The sequence below is a fragment of the Canis lupus genome, chromosome 4 (genome assembly GCF_003254725.2).
Source record: "Canis lupus dingo isolate Sandy chromosome 4, ASM325472v2, whole genome shotgun sequence".
In the NCBI taxonomy this organism is placed as follows: Eukaryota; Metazoa; Chordata; class Mammalia; order Carnivora; family Canidae; genus Canis; species Canis lupus.
Window position 1 is genome coordinate 29177055 of NC_064246.1, and position 20313 is coordinate 29197367.

General features: G+C 61.2%; 1 protein-coding gene and 1 long non-coding RNA gene across 10 annotated transcripts in view; one reads left to right on the plus strand and one right to left on the minus strand.

The window, feature by feature from the left end:
- Positions 1-610: 610 nt before the first annotated feature.
- On the minus strand, positions 611-5060 carry LOC112651537 (uncharacterized). 2 transcript variants are annotated; one of them, XR_003130855.3, is made up of 4 exons: positions 4643-5060; positions 2956-3045; positions 2642-2818; positions 611-2211 (listed from the first exon to the last, which is right to left on the minus strand). It is a non-coding gene; the product is annotated as an uncharacterized LOC112651537 (long non-coding RNA). The 2 variants fall into 2 exon arrangements; XR_003130853.3 differs by lacking the exon at positions 2642-2818.
- Positions 5061-6826: 1766 nt separating this feature from the next.
- The window catches only part of ZMIZ1 (zinc finger MIZ-type containing 1), a 231491-nt gene continuing 218004 nt past the window's right edge, over positions 6827-20313 (plus strand). For 7 of the 8 annotated variants that reach the window (XM_025434647.3, XM_025434652.3, XM_025434650.3 and 4 more), the window contains exon 1: positions 6829-7176. The gene's annotated coding sequence lies outside the window, so the exon portion shown is untranslated. Of the gene's footprint in view, positions 7177-20313 lie in introns of all 8 variants that reach the window. The other variant, XM_025434654.3, reaches the window with a different exon arrangement.

Below are 20313 nucleotides of genomic sequence, written 5' to 3' on the forward strand. Positions count from 1 at the left end.
TGGGATGGAAAATCCTGGTATATTCTGAAATCAAACTAAGGTTCCCAAAGATTCCACGCAGAATGAATTCCTGCCACTCTCCTAGACAGGCATCCGAAGGCCCCCCCTCCCTTGGTAGAGCAGTGGGGGCAGGGAGGGGGTCCAGCTCACTCCGGGTTGTGGATGGATGAGGGAGGAAAGCAGGGGGTGGCGGGGCTCCACGGCCCTCCCAAGTGGCATCTTATATTTGCAAAGAGGGTGAAGGCAGCGGGAGACTCAGAGCCGGGGCCAGGGAGGCAGGTGGAGAGGGTGCCCATGGAGGGGACGAAACGTCAGCCTGGGCCCCCGGGGGAAAGCAAAATAGAAAAGGCCCTGTGTCAGCAGCCAGGCCCCTGGCGGCCCAGCTCTCGGCTCCATTCTGTTCGGCGGGATTCTAGTTGGCACCAGCTGCAGTCAGGAACAATGCCTGGATTTCTTTCTTTCTTCTTCTTTTAAAAAAAATTTTTTAATAGAGGGGAGAGAAGAACTGGAACCACTCATTGAACAGCTCAGCATCATGGAGGCATCTGGGACCGCGTGTCCTTGAAAACCAGCACAGACTCAGGGACCCCACAGCTGGCTGCAAGGTGCAAGGAGGCACATCACACTGGGAAGCCAGGGTCCCACCCCGCTGCTGCCTCACACTTGCTGCGTGACTTGGGCAGGTCCAGGCCCAAGTCTGGTCTGTTTCCCCCGCAGAGCCTGCCTTCCCAGTCCCCACTCCCTGCCAACTCTCCTCCATCCCCCACACTTTTAGAGGGGTATTTGATGGGGGCAGTTCTTTCTGATAGCATAGGTGCTCCTGGGGGGCTGGGTCCGGCTCATCCCTGCATGCCCCGTGCACCTCCCACTGCACTTGACCGCCTGTCAGTCACGCAGGCACCATGCTGGGTGACGGGATAGAGCAGTGGGCCATCCTCAGGCCTGCAGTCTCAGCCAGGCACTGTGTGTGTAGGGGAGGGAGGAGGAGACCAGTGCACGTCAAAATAATTGCCCTGCCTAGTGAGGTGTCACGCTGGGCCGATGAAACCCCCTGTGCCTCGGTTTCCTCATCTGTAAAAATGCAAAAGTTACTACCATGAATAAAAAAAAAAAATCAGCTCCTGTGAAGATGAAAGGAGTTTGCGTGCATGAGATCCTCCGTGGCTGGCACACAGTAAGAGCTTAATAGGTAATTGTTACGATGGTAATGACCATGCTGGAGGCAAGGGCGGCACCACGTGGGGCTGAGACCAGGTTAGAGTTATCAATCAGGGCAGGCCTCTGAGCACGTGGCCCTACATGTGGCCTTGAAGGCTGGCAGGGGTATGTCCCAGGAGGCAGGAAGAGCATGATGAGGTAAGAGTATGTACATAAGGCTGGTAATTCCAGAAGCCACCCAGCGTGGCTACACGCACAGGTCAGGGCAGGGGGGTATGAGCCTTGAGGCTGGCAGACTGCTGTCCCCGTGAGGAGGGGAGATGTCGAGGCTCTGAGATCTTCCTCCTGCCCCCAACAGTGCCAGAGAGGAGGGACTCTTCTCTCAGGGTGGAGGAGCTGTCAGGATAGAGGGAGGAGGCTTGATCCCCCTCGGGTTGCTTGTTCCAGACCCCCTAGCCGGCCTGGACCTCCTAGCTCCCAGATGGCTCTGGGTCAGGACACCTGGTTCTTGTTCCAGCTCTGACACTTCCCAGCTCTGTGGCCATGGGGAAGCCATCCCCTCCTTTCGGGGCTCAGTTTCATCCCTGGGAGAAGGCCATTCATTGCAAGGCTCAGAGGATGAGCATACCTTGTGAAGCAAGGTGTTAAGGTCCTTACCTACTCACAGCCCTAGATGGTCCCCTCTGAATACATGTTTTCCTTTCCCTATGCAGCCAAAGGAGACCCTCTGAGGGTGCTTCCCAAAGCAGCACCCCCCCGCCCCTGCCAAACCCAAAAGTGCCCTGTAGCTTAGTCAGAGGCAGAAGTACCACTGGATATCCCATGTCCCATACTCTATTTGACAGATGGGGAAATAGGAGCACAGAGAAAGTCTGCGATGTGCTCAAGACACACACAGCGAGTCGGGCAGGCAGCGGTGGACTGGGAGCAAAGGTGTCCCAATTCCTGAAGCAGTTGACTCTTTCAGGCCTCCCAGGAGAACAAGGGGGTGGTGGCTGAGCTGGATCTGGAACCATGAGGCAGAGATCCATGATGGGAACTAAGGCAGCACTCCTGGTGGAAAAGTCATAAGAGCCAAGGCCAGGAGGCTGGGCAGGCAGGGCCTCGGAGAATGGACTGGAACACAGGCAGGAGGCAGCCCAGGGGCGCTGGATATATTCAGGGGCACATCTACTCTCTGCTGGGCCCAACCACCCATCTCTAGAAACACAGTTGCCTCAGAGCTGGGCAGGGACCAAATGGCTCCTGGATCCACCAAGGTGTGAAGACTAAATTTAACTCCCCGTTACCCCACTACCATGGAGGGGACCCCGTCATTCCCTGGCAGGTGACTGAGTCTTTCCTCCATCCACCCCAGAAGGCTCAGAAAGTCACTCTGTCTGCACCATAGCCTGGGGATGAAGGAAGCCAAGTCCCCATTCTCAACCCTGAGGTCCAGCCCCAGCCACTGAATAACTGTGGGACCTGAAGCAGGTCACTTCACCTCTCTGAGCCTTTGTCCTTGGTGGGGAATTACACTTTCTGGCTTGTGGAGAGGACGGGATGAGAAATATCTGGCAAACAGGAAGCACTCAACAGTGTACACTCCTCCTGCCCTTTTAGTCCTCGGGCTCCCTTTTGGGGAGTGAAGGGGTGAATTGTGGAGACAGAGAAGGCCGTCCTGGAGAGATAGGAATTCACCCTCACGTGTGCCAGTGCCCTACTCCCCCAGCCCCCTGAGGGTCCCTGGCCCAGGCAGCCCTAGTCACTGCAGCCTATACAGGTCCTCTGCTCCTCCCAAGACCTAAAACTTCTTACCACTGCCTTCCTCCTGGCTTCCTGGACCTCCTGGCTCCCCACTCCCCAGGCCTAGGCCTAAGCAATGGCTTTCTTCCCCGCTGATGGTTCCTGGAAAACAAGGCAATGAATAAAATGTAAGTCTACTCTGAAGGTGGGTGTAGGCAGGACCCCTACACCCACCCATGTTGGCACCCATAGGCCAGCCCTATGCCCTCTGTAACTTCCTGATGGGCACCAAGCTGCTCCTGGAGCCATGTGATTTCTGGGTCTGGTGTTGGCTGAATGGGATCTGTCTTCCAGTTGTCCGTGGCTGGGAAGTGAAAGCACCTTCCCCTCCACATCACCCACAGATCTCTAGGCCCACAGACGCCAGGGCCAGGAGGACTCATAATCCCCAGAGACACCTGGCCACTGCCATGAGACCTCACCGTTGGTTTACAGAAGCCCAGAGAGGGCTAGCGACTTTCCTAGGACCAACCACCCAGAGAGTCTACGGATGACGACGCAGAACTGGGCTAAGAGGTCAACGGGAAATTTTGTTAAAGAGAGCCTGTTTGAATCCTGGTTGATCACGTGATTCAAAGTGCAATTTTCTCAGACGTGGAGATCGTAATAGAGCACCTAACTCAAGGCAGTGTGAGAATTCAACGAACCGATGCTGAGAGGCCCTCACCACAGTACCCAGCACACAGTAGGTAGTAAGTAAGTCGTAGCTTCTTCCAAGACCCCACAGGGATCCAGCCTGCCTTATTTCCCTGAAAAATGAATAGAGGCAGCAAGGGCCTGAGTCCCAAGGCCTGGAGCCCAGGATCCCCAGGAGGCCTGGGCAGACTGGGGGCCCAGGTGAGGTTTCTCAGACTTGCTGCCATCAAGTGTCATGCTTGCCCAGCTAGGAAGAGCTGAAATTACCCTTGGCCTGCTTTGTGTGTTGGGCTTGGCTCCCCTGCCCTCTGCAGTAGCACGCTAGCTCTCAGCTGTAAAGGGAATGGCAGGGTGGGGAGGTGGGTGTCTTCTGGACAGGAGCTTCTGAACATGAGTGATCACTCCCAAGGCTGCCTCCATTCCCTGTTTCCTGGAGGTAGTGAGCCCACATCACTCACTGAGGAATTTGGACAGGGATGTAGAGAGGACAGCATCCTGACCCATCCTGATCCATCTAGTTCTTGGCTGAGGCTGGATCCTTGCCCTCCAGGCTCTTAAACCCAGAAACTCTGTCCTGAGGGTCTAGACCCGGGGTGTGTGGCAGGGTAGTTTTCCGGCTGCTGCGATGCTATAGATTTCCCAGGGGGAGCAGCTGTGGCTCCAGCCACCACTCAGCGAGCTGGATTACACCTTCCAGCCCCGGGTCAGGCCTTCAGGGGTTTCTCAGGCTACCCCCCCCTGTCCTGACTTATGAACCTGGGCCGCGCAGAGGCGGAGGGGGAGGGGTTCAGGAATGTACTCCCACAGGAATGTCCTGGGACCATGCTTCCCTGGTGTCCTGAGAGGTCTGGAAGGCTCTCATACCATCCGCCTTCCCCAGGGGTGCTCAGCTGCCACCCCTGCAGGAACAGCAGCTTGATAACAGCCCATGTGACAGGTCAAAAGACCCAGGCCCCCCCGGAGAGGAGTGCCTTCCCTTGCAGCTAATGGCATAGGGCGGCTGAATTCCCCCTGGGGATTTTCCAGCAGGTTCCCCGGCGTCCCCTCGCGCGCCCCTGTGGACCTGAGCTGCAGTCCTCTGGGCCCTCAGGAATCCAAGCCGAGTTCGCGCGCGGGCGGCCAGACTAGCGAAGCCTTGAGAATGAATTCAAGGCTGGCAAATTCATTTTGCCTCCTACCCCTCGGCGGTGGCAGGAGTGATCCAGCCGGCCCTGAAGGAGTTCAAGCCGAGGTCAGAGATGCCCACTGAAGGATGTTTTGAAATAGGGCGGGGGGAGGGTACCCGGGCCCGCTCCTCGCGCTGGCCCGGGGTCGGCGCTGGTCGCTGCCCCGGGGGCCTGGACGATCCTCGGGTCTGCGTGGCACGTCCGCGCTCCCAAGCGGGCCTCGTCAACCAGGCAACGGCCCCAGCCGGTCCCGGACGCCTTCCGCTCGTCCCAGTCCCCGGGGAAGACCCCCGCCCGGGCTGCCTCCGGGCGCCCGCCCCCGGCGGTGTCATTGTTCTCTGACGTCACGCGGCGGCCCCGCCCCTCGCCCCTCGCCGGCCCCCCCGCCCCTCCGCCCCCTCCGCCCCCTCCGCCCCGGCCCTCCCCACCTCCGGCTCCTGGCGCCCGAGACCCTCGCAGCCGGCGGAGCCCGGGCCTTGCAGGGCTCCCCCCGCCGCCCGGCCCGGGCTGCGCCCCCTTGCGCTCTCCCCAACTTGCCTTTGTTATTCCAGCTCCCTTCCTCGCCTCGCCTCCGACACCGCGGCGGACCGCAAAACCCGGAGCGCGGAGCCGCGCCCACACCTGGAGTCCGCGGCGGGCGCCGGGCCGAAGCCTCCCCCGCCTGTGCGGGGAGGAGAGCGCCGCGTGCGCGCGAGTGTGTGTGTCCAGCCCGTGCTGCGCGGGCGCCCGTCACGGTCTGGGACCGAGGGTGCCGCAAATCCCGGCCGGGGGGCGGGGGGGCGGGGAGGATGTGGCTTTGGATGTGTACGTGAGCGCGAGGGTTTAATGCCCAGGGGGATGTTTCGTGTTTCTGGTTTTTTGGTGTGTTTTCTTTGGGGGTGTGTGTGTGTGTATTTGGGGTTGCACATTGATGTGTGTGTGTGTGCAGTTGCGTGTGCGTAAATGTGCTCGCGATGGCCGGGTACGCGGGTATGTTGGTGAGGGAAAGTGTCCGTGTGTGCGTGTTTGTGCGCGCGCGTGTGGAAGCGTGTTTGTAAAACTGAGTGTGGGCGCGGACGTGTGTGCCGTTTGTGTAGGAGTTTCCGTGTGAGTGGCGGTGGACGGGAGCCAGGGTGGGTGCGCACTGAGAGGCTGTCGGGGTGGGCCGGCGAGGGGAACCCCGCGCGTGGGCGCACCCAACCGCGCCTCGTGGGTGCCAGCGCTCTCCGCGGCGCCTGGGGCAGTGCCCAGCCCGGGACTGGGGGGGCCGGGCCTGCGCCCCGGCGCGCCCCCGCCCCGCCCCGCCCCGCCCGCGGGCCTCGGGGAATCCACACGTACGTCCCCGGACCGCACGGGGTGCGGGGTCAGACCGTGCGCACGGGTCCTGCCCAGCTGTCCCGGGTCCGCGCCCCGACGTCCCCCAGCGCCGCCCCCGGGGGCGGTGGTGCTTCCTCTGCGCGCCCCGCCAGTCGGTGCCCGGGCTCTGGGAGCAACCCCGAAGCCTCCTCCAGGGGGAACGCTTGGGCGATCCTCGCTAGCACCTCGCTCACCCGCAAAGCGGGGACCTGACCGCGTTCGCGGCCCCGCGTGCCCTCCAGCCCCGGGCGCGCGAGCCACGGGGTGCCGCGGGGTGCCGGGCGGCTTTTGCCCCCGCCCCAATGTGGTGCCCTCGGAGGCTCAGCATTTCTCTCCTACTCTAAACTTGCAGGAGCGGGGAGGTGGGGGGGGGGGGCTGGGACAAGTGGAGGAGGGGGGAGAGCAGAGGGAGGTGAGCGACGGGGTGAGGGGTGACGCGCCAAGCCGGGGGGGAAGCTTGGGGAGGGGGCCCGGGACCCGGGAGCGGAGAAGACGGAGCAAAAGAAGGGGCCAGGGAAGGCGAGGGAGAGGAGGAGGCGGACAGGAAAGAGGGAGAGTGAACGGCGAGAGCGCTGGGAGAGCGCGAGCCGAGCGGAGCCGAGCGGCGGCGGCGGCGGCGGCGGCGGCGGCGGCTGCGCTCCGTTCCGCCTGTGGTTCCGCGCCTGCTTTTGCGGGCGGCCGGCGGCGCGGGGCCCTTTGGAAATAGAATAGCCAATGTAATCTGACACTTCAACTTGCTCGGCTCCGGGCGAGTTGATTCACTTACTCACCCCCTAACGCCGAGTTCCTTTTCACTGTCTGTGGACATTAAAAAAGCGAGCGGCGGCGGGCGCCCGGGAGAGCAGGCGGCCGGGCGGCGGGCGGGCGAGCAGCGGCCCGGCGGCGGAGCGGGCGAGCAGCGCCGGCGCAGCGCGGTGACCCCAGCCCCGGGCGGCGCGGAGCAGCAGCCGGAGCCGAGCCGTTCCCGGCGCCCTCGCCGCGCTCCTGCCGGCCCCAGCCGGGCCTGCCCGGTGAGCGGCCGCGGCGGCGGCGGCGGCGGCAGCGGCGGCGGCAGCGGCGCGTCCTCCAGCGGCGGCAGCGGCGCTCGCAGCGCCCGGTAAGTTTGGGGACAGACCCGGGCGCCCGCTGGCCCCGGGCCCTGCTCTGGCTCCCTGGAGGGGGGCACGCGAGCGCGGGGCGCGGGGCGCTGGAGGCTTCTCCCTTCCAGGGTCCGCCGGGGCCGGGCTCCGCTGCGCTCCCCTCGGCGGCCCGGGGCCGAGGCCCAGGCGCCCGGCGAGCGCCCGGCTGCGCGGAGCCGGCTGGGGCTGCGCGCGGGGGCCGAGGCTCGGGGGCTGTGCGGGGCGTGAGTGCGCCTGTGCGCGCGCGGACCCCGCGGCCGCCTCCCGCCCGGTGCGCCTGCAGCCCCGCTTCCGTGCGGCCGGGCCGGGAGGGGAGCGCCCGGGCGGGACCACCCCGGTCGCCCTCGCCTCCCTTCGGGGGGGACGCGAAGTTGTGCGCCTGTGTGTACGGGAACCGCCGGGGACGGCGCTGGATCTCGGGGCGGCGAGGGGCGGCGGTGCTAAGTTGTGCCACCTGAATTTCCAGGGAAGGCGCACACTTTTGTAGATGGGAGGTGGAGGCGCGGTTAAGTTGTTTGTGTGTGAATTGCCCGGGGAGACGCGGCGCACGGTGCCGGCGGGGGACGCCGAGGGGTGTGTGTGTGCGCGCGTGTGTGTGCGCGCGTGTGCGTGTGCGTGTGCGCGGGGGCCTCCCGCAGGTCTGGAGAAGCCCGAGGGGCGTGCAGGCCGTCGGCTGGACGGGGCTGCCCCGGCCCGGAGGGGGGCCCGGAGGGGAGCCCGGAGGGGAGCCCGGAGGGGAGATGTGCGCGCGCGCGCCTTGCAAATACGAAAGTAATTTCTCCGTGTTCTTTCTTCCCCTCGGTCTCCGGCGGCGGCGGCGGCGGCGGCGGCGGCGGCCCCGGGGGAGCGGGAGGCCGGCCGGGGCGGAGGTTGGGGGCCGGGCCGGGGCCGCAGCCGGGGTGGGGGGCGGGCTCCGCAGGCTCGGTTCACATTCCTGGCGTCTGGGCAGGGGAGAAGGCAGTGGGGCGCGCGGCCCCGGCGTCTGGGCGCGGGCAGCGGGCGCGCGTCGCCCCCTCGCCGGGGACATCTGTCCAGGAAGCCGGGCGGGCGGGGAGAGGGCGCGGTGCGGAGGGCAGGCTCCCCGCCCCGGAGCAGCGGGGGCGCGGGCGAGGGGCGGCCGCCTTCCCGGCCATTGTGCGCCAGCAGATTTTCACGGGAGACTGCCCCGGAGCCGCCGGAGAAGGCCGGGAGTCGGCCTCGGCCCCGGGTTTAAAAGACACTCCAGGAATGTAAACAACCCGGGCAGGAGGGCGGGCTGGCGGGAGCGCGCCGGGGCAGCCGGCCCGGGCCCCCCACCCCTCCCCGGGGGGCCGCCCAGCCCGCACCCCTCTACCTGCCGCAAACTTTTTCCTCCTCCTCTGCCTTCCCTTCCCACCTCGCCCCTCCAGCGGGGCGCGGAGCGAGGGCCTCCCCCCGCCCCCCCCCCTCCCGCCCAGGCTGGGGCGCCGAGCGATTGGCACCCGCGGGCGCCCGACCCCGGGGCGCGGCCCTGCTCGGGTGTCCCGGTCCCGGCTGCTCCTGCGCTGCTCCTGCTCGGGAGCCCCGAGCTTCCTTGGGCCGTGCCCGAGTCACCGGGGCTCGAGAGCTGCCTGCCCGCCTCCCTCCCTCCCTCCCTCCCTCCCTCCCTCCCTCCCTCCCGAGGCTCCTAACCCACTCTCCCCCTTCTCCTCTCCCCTGACTGCTTTTCCAATGCCTTGACATGAGGGAGGAAGATTTAACTTGGCAGCCCAAACAAATGTTCTCTCAGAGGTCCTCCAAGACGCTGGCGGCCGGGCTGGCAGGGTGAGGGCACCGCGCGGCCAGTCTTCGCCTCCGCCCGGCTCTGGCCTGGCCATCGGGAGCCCCCCGGGGGGGACAGCCCCGGGCAGGGGAGAGGACAGGCCAGCAGCCCTGCGGATTTCACAGGGCAGCGCCGAGCCGCCCGTGGAAGCCCCTGGCTCAGCGCTGGGCAGCAGCCGCGGGGAGCTGCCTGCCGGTGCCAAGGGTTTTCTGGAGGATTTTCTTGAGCAACAGTTTGTCTCCCTGCTGCAACCTGGGAACGCGGCCTGGTAGACCAGAGGGTTAAGCAGCGCTGTCTCCTCCTCTCCTGTGGGTGTGAGGACAGGCTGGTTACACAGGGCAGGGCAGGAGGCCAGAGGCTGTTCCCAGAGGTGCCTGCGTTTGGTTATTATTGTTTTTTTTGAAGGTAGAGATAAAGGGGCAGGCGCTGTGGTTGCAGAACGGGCAGCTTGGCTGGCGTTGAATTCGGACTTGACTTCGCTGGCGTTGGTACGGTTCCGGGAGTTTAAAAGTTGTTGGTAAGCCAGCAGGGAAGTTTAGAACAGGGGGCAAGCCCCTAGCTCTCCCTGTCCTGGCTGCTTTTTGAGGAGATCCAGAGCAGGAGTTGGGGGGGGGGGATGTTGGGGGCTGGGGGGGGTTTCCTGGCCCCTTACTTCCCCTCTGCCTGGCCCTGGTGGTGTGGTTTGTGACTGCCCCAAGCCTCGCGCTGACCTTTCTCTCATCAAGTTGAGGATGTTGAAACACCAGCATCAAACAAAAGACACATTGAAAGCCCGTATCTGCCACTGAGCACGTGTGACTTTAGGGCCAAGGGAATGCATCTGGAGGGAGATGGTGTTTTCTTCTAAGTTTTATGATTTCGGTTGGGTTTTGTTTTTCCCAAAAGGACAGAAGCATCTCCTTGTCCCAAGTCACGAGGTTATGAAATGCTGTTTTTCACATGTAAATCTCAAAACTTCAGACTTCTGAGAGTTGGTGGCAGGGGCTGGAGCTGGGGCAGCAGGGCCGGTGGGCGGGTGTGTGGGGGGTGATGGCACAGAAGTAGGGAGTTTTCAAGAGTTTTAAATGGTTTTTGGATTGGGGTTTTAAGGCATTCGGGGTATGGCTCACAGAGAAGAGTTGGGAATGAGACATTGCCGGACTTCTGGGAAACTTTGATAACTGGCCCTGTCTTTGCAAGGAAGGATTTCTGGCTTCTTGGTGGGGACACTATGTCCCTTTTTTCCTCCTAAGGAAAGAAGGGAGGAGGATCCTGGTTCCTTTCATGGCCAGGAGCAAAGTGAAGAAAGGTCCAGAGACTGTGGGGTTTGGCCACAGAACTGCAGGTTCCTGGTCTCACACGCACACCCCTCACAACAGTAACACAAACACTGTCTCCGCACCTGGCCCCCAGCGATGTGCCCCCACAAGGGACAGGTGCCCATGGGGCGACTCATCCTGGAAAATTGCAGAGGGAAGGCTCCCCCTGAGAAGAGCTGCACTTCACTTCCCCCCTCCCCATTGACAGAGATGGGGGGTAGATAAGGAAGGAAGGCACTTTGAGGCCTCCCGTGTCCTGAGAGTCGTGTCACAAGAGTACCCGTGTGTGAAGCCGCGGATACGGAGTTCTCTGGCCTTGGCTGGCGTCCAACCAGCAGCCATGACCCTCGCCTCAGGGTGAGGCATCGCTGTAAGAAATTTGGGCCCCAACAAGTTAATTTCCGGAAGCTTCTCTGGGCACTCTGTCACGGAACCAGGAAGCAGGGCCTGCCAGGTTGTGACTGGGTCCCATACGTTTTCATTCATAACTTTGCTCCCAAGGGCTTTTGCCGGGCTCCTATCACCGCCTCATCTTTATGAGGTTCCTTGGGTTTTGTGTGGACAACAAAGGCCGGGCTGCTGTACCCCGCTGCAGCCGGGCCTGCGACTGCTCTGACCTCTCAGCAGGACACAGTGGCCTCTGTCCACGCCCCCGAGGGGGAAGCTCTTTGTCCCTAGAGCCCCTGACCAAGGGGGGGTGGAGTTGCGGGGTGGAGGCCCAGCTTGCCTGGGCCGTAAGCTCTAGGGGCGATTCTGAGGTTGGGCCTTGCCCTCAGGGAGATTGTAGAGAGGCTGAGAGAATCAGTTCCACGCACAGCCTCCTGGAAAAGACTCCAGAGAACCCTTTGTGATCCTTGGGTCTTCCCACTGCCTGAGGAGATGAGCGGGGAGAGGTGTCAAGAGGCTGGCTCCTTCAGGCCAGTGGCTTCACCCTGTGGGGACTCAGTCTCCTAATCTGTAAAATGGGTCCAGAGGCAGAACCGCTCTGATCCCCCTTGGCTGCTGTGAGGATGAAGCAGATGTGAGTAGCAGAGCTGTACACTCCACTGTTGGCAGGTGTCCTCTGAGGGCCTGGCAGGCTCTGGGTGCAGAATGGAGCACAAAGGTGCTACATTGGAGGCACTAGAAGTGTTTTTCCAGAAGCTGCTTCCCCAAGCCTACTTCCTTGGCGGCTTATTATCCAGTCGTGGCTTGCATGCCCCCTGTGACAGGGTGCTCACCACTCCAAGCAGCTTCTGCCTTCAGTGGACAGCTCTGACTGTTGGTGTGCTCTGTTGCACACCATGCTTTCTGGAAATCATCCCCTCCTGACCCTCACTCTGGGCTTGAGGTGCTGAGGGTCCTCCAGACCACAGACTCATTCTTTCTTAAATGATCACGGCTTCGGGGATCCCTGGGTGGCGCAGCGGTTTGGCGCCTGCCTTTGGCCCAGGGCGCGGTCCTGGATATCCGGGATCGAATCCCACGTCGGGCTCCCGGAGCATGGAGCCTGCTTCTCCCTCTGCCTGTGTCTCTGCTTCTCTCTCTCTCTCTGTGTGCCTATCATAAATAAATAAATAAATAAAAGTTTAAAAAAAAAAAAATGATCACGGCTTCAAGACCAGTGCTCAAGTAGACCGTATGAATAGGGGTGGAGGTGGAGTGCGGACTCCCTCCAAATGGCTGCTTTTGACTGTTATTGAGAATGACCCACGGCAGTGAGAAAGGGTCTGCCTGAGGGGCTCCCTGTTATATGTCAGTGTGTGTGCTGGGTTTGCCCCTTGGTACTTTCCCCTCCATGGATTGGGTTTGAGGAGAAGGAAGGAGGTACAAATGTGGGGGTGGGGGTCAGACTGGGGGCCCATCTGCCCACGGAGAGTTCCTAGGAGTCCACAGTGTGAGGATGGTGGCCTGCGAGACACCCAGAAATGTGTAAGACAGTTCCTGTTCCTTAGGAGCTCACAGCCAGTAAGGGCAGGAAGATCAGTCCAAATAAATAATTAACCACTACCAGCTGGCTGCCTGCCACGGGGCGCATGACAGTAATAACCACGGCCCCTCGCCTTTGTGTATGGCACTTGGGGGATTTAGAAGCACTCTCCAAATTTATTGCACTCCAACAACAACAGTGGAAGCTAGCTGCTCTTTGGAATTACCCCCACTTAACAGACAAGAAAACCGAGTTTCAGGGAAGTGAAATGACCTGTAGCCAAGCCAGGACTTGGCCGCAGACCTTAGAGACGCAGCACCACTGCCACCTTCCCAGTCCACCAGGCAGGGAGGAACTCCGGTGTGAACCCCACAGAGTGGGGACTCGGGAATGGAGATTCAGGAGGAGGAGAACCACAGAGGGGCCTGCCTGTGACCCCCCCACACACACCCTCCGACCCCATTTGGCAGCACGTGGCCTGTGTCCCCAGCAGCGGGGCTCTTTTCTTTTGCCACAGCGTCCTACAGCCCGAGCTTGCTCTGAGCCCCGTGACTGCTGAGGCACACATGTCTGTGCTTGGGTCTTCAACCCCGTCCCTGGCCCGAGCTCAGGAAGCAGGGATGTTTCCAGGCCCCAGGTCCCTGTGCGGCCCAAGGCTCTTCCCTGGGCTGTGATGGTTTCTATAGATACAGACGTTGACTCAGCCTGCCCCTCCTCTGGCTGAGTCAGTCCTCAGGCTGTGTGGGGTGGCCGCCCTGTGGGCCCTTGGGTTCCTTCTACCCCAGGCTCGGCCCACCGGCTGCCCACATCCCTGCGCCTGGTCCTCTGGAGCCCATCTGAGTGCCGCCCCAAGACAGGGCCGTTGATGGTGGGGTACAGAGCAGGATGCGGCCAGGCAGGCTGAGCTGGCACCTCCCCAGGAAGCCTGGCCCAGCCTGGCGCACCTGCACAGGTAATGACTGTAGCCCGGGAGGGGCCCCGGGTCCCGCCTGTCAGGCCCAGCTGCCGGGGTTACTGCGGGATCATGCTGGGGGAGGCCGGGGTGTCTGAGCTAATTAGATTTCTTAGATTTCAATGCTCCCCTAATCCTGTTAGCCTGGCTGTAATTGTAACCACTTGAAGGTTTCAGCCGTGGCAGGCTGTTGAGGACAGACGGTGTGGGGACTCCGCTCTGCCCCAGCCCCAGCCTTAGACAGCCAGCTGGGCACTGGGGACTCCTTTTCCAGTTCTCCAGGGTGGGGGCCCAAGTGATGGTAGGTTTTGTGCTTTTCTGTGGCGTCTTAGCACTGAGGGCTGTCGGAACAGGCATGGCCCTTAAGGATCATGTGGCTCAAACCGTTCACTCTATAGATGGGGCCCCAGAATTGGGCACAGGGGCAGGGACTGGCCCAGCCCCAGTGCTCAGTAGTGGTGGGGTGCCGGGCGCTTACGGTCTGACTTTGTGATATTTGTCCCTGGAGAGTTCAGGGCAGGTCTGGAATTGTATAGGGCATGTGAACCCTCCAGAGAAGTCTACCCCAAAGATAGGAGGGAGCTAGGGGTGCTTTATTTGTCCCAAAGCCTACTGCTCAGTTGGCATCACCCCTGCCCCTGCCCCATGGATCTGCATGCCTTCACACACATGCTGCCACCCCTGCTGGCCCGGGGCTCAGGCTCGCTCTCCGAGGGCTCTCAGACATGGGGGGCTTTCCTCCTCCTCTGTCCCCGATTCTTGATCTCTTGGAGGGTGCAACTCAATGCACATTATTGCTTTGCCAGAAAATGACAAAGGTATTCTGATGGGGCCCGGGGGAGGGGGGTATTAGAGCACAATCTCTTTGTACTTTCAAAGACTCTTCTCTCCAATTTTTTTTTTTTTTTTGGTGGCTGGTTTAAATGGAACTTGCACCCACTCCCTATCCTTTCTCCTGCCCTACCCCCATCTGCATTTCCAAAAACTCAGTCATCCACCCACAGGGATTGGTGCTTGCAATTGAGGTGGGGGGGGGGGGGCAGTGGTGGCTGTGATGCCTCCAGAACCTCTGTGGCCCAGCAGTCACATCCTGTCCTCCGCTTGGCCCTGGGGCAGCAGGGAGAGGTGTTTGAAACCTCCTTCCGCTCTGGAAGCTCCCTGGCACTGTGTTTTGCACCCCTGAGCCCATAGGGTGGAGCCGAGGGGCCTTGGGGCTTACCTAGTCTGACTGTTCCTTTTCTAGCCCAGGAAACCCAGCTATGGAAAGGAAGAAAAAATTGGCTGTATCCAAGGGCAGCAGTGAATTAGTGACACAGCCGGGCCTGGAACCCTGGCTGTCCAGCCCATTAGCTCATTAAACATTTATTGAGCATCTACTGTTGGCGGGGCGCAGCCCCGTTAGCCACGCTTCGGAGCTCATCAGCAAATGCGCTTCCATCTTTCACCGGGAAAGACCAGATGAGTCTGGGGAGCACGGGGTTCACTTTTTGCTCTTGGGGTAAAGGATGGGGCTTTTCGGAAGAACTCCCAGATCCTACACAACTCGGAGGGGATGGGCGTTTGCGCTCCAAGCCCGCAACGTGTTTCTTTAAAGGTCATCGTAGGTTGGTTACATTGCAGATTTGAGGGAAGTAACATCGAAACCCTCTAGGGAGGGTAAAAAGTTTCCCATCTGCCCAGGCCTATTTAGTCCAAGAAGATGAGCGGCTTCCTTTGCCTGTCCCCCACCTCCGCCCAGCCTTCCTAGTGCTGACTTGTGTCCTTTGAGGGCTGACGGCCTGCTGCCTTGTTCCTGCTAACACTTCCTCTGCGGATGGGGAAGCCGGGAAAGAGCCCCCTCACTCCACCCTGGGAGTCACGCGCCTCAGGCACAGGTGAGGGCCCATGAGGGGGAGCCGGCAGGCTTAGGGTGAGGGAGAGAAGATGCCAGGGGCCTGGACCTCACGCCTGTCCACGGGCACTTCCCCAAGCCCCACCCCTGCTCCTGGGTAGACCTTGGCCAAAGCTGGGCAACCTGGCACACGGCCGTGACCAACCAGCTGTGGGACAGGGAGACCTCTGAGAAGGGTCCAGAAACCCTTCCTACCTTTGGTGTTTGAGGGTGAGGAGGGCTTTTCCAGGGTCTCCATCCAACCTTCTCATTTGGCGGTGGAGGAGACCCAAAGCCCAGAGAGGTGGAGGGACCGGCCACAGGTCACCCAGCAAGTTGGCTCCCGGGCACCAGGGCGGCCGCGTCGTCTGGCTGGGGAGGGGCGGAACTCTCTATTGCTGTCGTGTTTTGGCGTTCCTGTGTTGTTTACATCTTTAAAATAGCTTCCCAGGGTCTGCCAGAAGCGTCCTACTAGCCGGTAGTACTTCTTGGGCAACTACTTTGTTTTAGGCTCTTCTTGGACTGCCCGTGTGCGTTTCTCAGCTCCACCCTTTGTGGTATCTGTGACTTCGGGCAGGTTCTGTTGAACTTCTCCAGCTTGGGCCTCCAAGTCCTCAACACAGACTCCTTAATAAATAGCATAAAAGTAACACACTGCCTTCCCCCTAGGCTGCGAAGACGGAGTGGCGCATAGTAAGTGCTCAAGAAACAGGAGCCGCGACCCCCGGGCACAGCTCTCAGTGCTGGGTTTCCTCCAACTTACAGATGAGGAGACTCGGGTCAGATGGATTGCCCAAGGCCGCCTGGTACCTCAGGAGCAACCACAGTTGGGCCTGGGATCCAGACCTCCTGAGCGTGAGCCTCCTGCCATTATCCGCAGCCCCCCCTTTGCAGCAGGAAGGGCTGGCCGGTCACCTCGCAGAGGCCCTCCATGAGGACGCTTAACTGGGTACATTTTAATTCAACCTCCCAGCCAAGTCTGTTCCCCTGGCCAGCGTGCTCCGAGGTGCAGACTGACCTCTGGGTTCCTACCTGGTACCTGCCTCTGGGTTCCTACCTGCAAACTGCTCCTTCCTCCCCTGTAAGGTGAGGCTAGCGGTGATATCAACTCCCTCCTGGGCTCTGGGCTCTTCCCAGGTGGAGAACAGGACAGCAGGACGGACCGGGCCTTGTCAACCACAGCAACGGACTGTGGGACCTCAGGCCAGTGGCAGATCCCTCTGGGCCTGAGTTTCTTTATCCGAGAGTCAGGAGGTGAGCCCGCGCCCGGGTTTCCCAGGGTGGGCTGTCGGGAACCCCCGTCCCCAGAAGGAAGGGCAGCAGAGCACAGCCCCCTCTCCTGGGATGCTGCCAGCCCTTTGCCTTACTCAAGCGGTTCCCAAACTCCAGGACCGTGCTCCCGCCTCCCTTTTTAATACAGAAAAGCTGTCGCAGATACCAGTGACAGTCTTGGGAATGCTGGATGGTCCCTTCCAGCTCCGGCATCGATGGCTCAGTCCCCTGGTTGGTCTCCCTGCTGAAGAACCACTTTCCCAGAATCCTCCCCCTGCCCCCAGCCAGCTTTCTTGGCAGTGCCACCTGACCCCTGCCCCTCAAGCCTGCGGTCGTCCATCACTTTCACCTGCCTCCTTTTCTTTTATTGTTACGAGACCACAAATCCGTCTGTGGCTGGACAGTCCTGAAAGCCAGGCCGGCTTGGCAGAGGGGTAGGACGTATGGCTCTTCCCTAGAGATGGGCCCCAAAGGCATACCAGCTGTCAGAGCCAGAAGAGCCCCGTACTCACCCCTGCATGGCGTGCACACCTTTGTAAGCCTGTATTTTTCTGGAGAATTGGTCCGCTGCTTTATTTGGATCCTTAAGTCACTTTGGAGACCTGAAGTGTCCAAAGCATTGTAACAACCGTGGCCTTCGTGGCCTTCGTCCAAGGATCTAAAGTTACCCTGAGCCCTGGGGGGAACAGGACTGCTGTGTTGCCTCTCCCCACTTCCTGCCCGCAGACCCTTCGATTCCAAGTCATTGGGGTCACCACCCTAGCTCTGCAGGTGTCGGTGTTTACAACGCCTGCTTCTGATCCAGAGCTTGATGTACTGGTGAGGAAGTCAAGGCCAAGGGAGGGCCAGGGACCTGACCAAGGGCAGTGACAATAGGCCCCTAGGACACAAGACCTGGTCCGGGGACTGGGGTGGCCCCGAGGGATGGTCTTCCGGGCTGGCTGACCGCACTGCTGAAGCCATTTGGTCCTCACGGTCCCCTGCGAGTGCCTGTGTGACATGTGCCAGGACTTCAGGAGTCCTTGTCCCCAGGAGGCTGGGAGCTAGGGTGAAGGGAGGAAGTTCCCACCCACTGCCTCTTCTAGGAAGGCTGGGCAGGACTGGTTTAGGGCTTACCTCCTCGGGCCCAGGAGCCCGGTTTCCCCCCCTGCTGTCTGCACTGCCTGTTTATCCTGCTCTCTTGGGTTAATGTTTCCTCTTCCAGGGCCGTGGGGCTCCCTGGTGCTTATGTACAGAGGAGCACTCTAAACTTTCAGGATGCCTTGCTGGCATGAATTCTTCGTGAGCCCCGCTGCTGTCAGTGGGGAGAGGCAGCCTGGGGCCTGGGCAGGGCTCTGGGCCCACCGTGTGACCGTGGAGGACTCTGCCTCCCTGATTTTCTGGGGTCCCGGGGCATGGGCTGCCGTGAGCCCCTTGGCCTTCACCTCCCCAGCTGATTTGTTCTGCGGTCCTGAGCTCCAGGACCTCTTTAGTGCTTGTGGTCCTGGAAAAAAAAAAAAGAAAGAGGACGTCTCCAGTGCAATTTCTTGCCTGGTGTTTGGCGACGGAGCCAGGGCTGTGAAAGGAGCTTCCTGGAAGCTGTGGGTTCAGCCCTGAGAGGTCTTCTGCAGGACAGCTTCCTGACCCCTCGGCTTCAGCCTGCGTTGACACCGTGGGATGGACATGTGCTTCAGCTGCAGGGCAGCTCCCTCCAGGCAGAAGGAGCAGAGCTGCTGGGGGGTTGGAGTCCCTGAAGAGTCCCCAGAGTTCTCAGAGCCTCCTACGGGGTGGCTGGCCGCCGTCCTCTAGCCAGCTCCCCGGAGGCAGCTGGGCCGCTGTGATGGCCCCTCTGCCTCCCTCGACACGAGCTCCAGACCCTGCTGTTCCTGGTAGTCTTGGGACCTTTGGTTCTTGAGACAGCAGGGAACTTGGCAGCCCCCTCATCTGATACCTGTTACACAGATGACTTAAGCCCTCTCCGCAGCATTCCCACAGAGCACCTTCTGGGGGGCGGGGGCGGGGCTTGCACGCCTCCAGGACAGGCTGCTCCTTGCCTCTCTGCAGCTCCCTTCTCCTAGGAAGCTCCACCTTGGATGGAGCCCGGAAGGATGCCTCCTTCCAGGACCTGATGCTCCTCTCAGGCCCATCCAGAACAGGGTGACTTCAGTTCTTGTGAGCTCCTCTCTGCACCCGATGTCAGAGATTTCTCCTCTCTAGGCTGAGCACCCAAGCACGGAGGGGGGCAGAGTGGGCTTCCTGGAAGAGGTGGCCTTCTATTCTCTAGGCCTCCTCATTATTTCTGTATCTGTTTAACAGCCTGGGCTGCTTGGAGACTTCAGGCCTGACCTGGAAATGCTCTAACCCTGGTCAGGAGATGTGGAAGGAGGCTGGGGAGGTTCCCCCAACAGTGGTTCCTTGGAGGCTGAGGGAAAGAAAGTGGCCTGATGCCAGCTCTTCAAGCAGGGTCAGATATGCCACGTGGTTCGTAAAGGGTGTCTGGCTCCCTGGCCTCTCCCGGGGGAGCTCACCTCCCACTGGGACTGGGAGGGTACCCGCGGGGGTGGTGGCGTGGTGTTGGCTGTGACTGGTGTCCCGTCCCCATCCAGCCTCTGCCTGCCTCCTTGCTAAGCCCCCGTCTGCCCAGCTCTGCTCCCTGCCGCTCCGTCCGGGAACATCCTGCTCCAGTGTCCTGAGGCCTCCAGAGACCTGGGGGTGTCTGCAAAGGGACCTGGCTTTGGAGTCACAACTTGTGGCACTGCCTCCTATCAACGGTCTCCCCCGAGGCTGTCGCAAGAGTCCGAGGGGAGGGCCGGCACTCTGCATGCCGTGTCACAGCGTCAGGGCGTGTGATGTTTTATTACCGCGTGTGGTGATGATAATGTCAGCACAGGAAGGCCTTGGAGATCGTCCAGGCCAACCCTCTCATTTAGCTGCTGAGTGTGACCCCAGAGGGGACAGAGGCCTCCCCAAGGCCACAGGGCCAGTCCGTGGCAGAGCTGAAGCAAAAACCCAGGCGTCCTGCCCGTCAGCCAGTGCCCAGCCCTCGCTCCGCCTCCCCCCACCATCCCCCAAATCTTGTCACTTGATAGAAGCCCTTTGCTAGGGAGACACAGTGGGGAGATCCTTCTGCGGCTGTGACAGTGGCATCTGGCTCGCCTGGGACTTACCGTCTTCATCTCACAAAGCTCCTGGACCTTATGCATCTGGCTGTGCTCACCAGAACCTCTGGCCCTGGGGGCAGACAGTGTTCCCTGGGGGCTCCATGAGACCCCTGGCTCCCCCAACCTGGCCCCCCTCCCAGGGGCTGCTCCCCTGTCACCGGGCACTCCTCCCTACTTCCTGGCTCAGACAGGGCTGCCTGCATCCTGCCAGCTGTCCCCTCCTTGGGTGGAGGGAAGCCTGAGACCCCTCACCCTGGTAATGACCCAGCTGGCTGCAGGATGTGACCCTGGCCTGGGACCGTGGCTTGGATTTGCGGCCCTGATTTCAACCTGGTGTGACCCCTCCCATGGCTCTGAAGACCCAAAGATGCCCAGACTGTTGGAACAACAGAGGGACCTGGGCAGCCGGCTTGTTTCATCCCCTTCCTGTCCCCATTTCTCAGATTAGGCGACTGAGGCTCAGAGGAGGAAGGAAGCTGGCTGCAAAAGCAGCAAGATGCAAGCTCCTTGCCGGCCGCCAGCCTGGCCCCCTTCCATCTCCTGCCCCCCGAAGCTGATTCCTTTGGCTGCCAGGCCTGGAGTGTACGGAATAGGGACCCTGGTAATGACTAGTGACTGTTGCCAATCCTGCAGGGCTCTTCCAGGCCCTCTGGCCAGAGCCGGGGAGCCAGCGCACGGGGAGGGCAGCACACACTTCCTGCCGTGGGTCCTGGTGCCAGCCTGAGAACAAGGTTTCCTGGCTCGTCTGGAGCCCCCAGCATTCTGCCCCTGGGAAAACAGAGCCTGGGATCTTTCTGTGCCTCCCTTTACCCAGCTCCCCAAGAAAGATCGCTTATTCACTCACCAGGTTTGTTGAACACCTACTATATGCCAGGCACTAATTCCAGGCCCTAG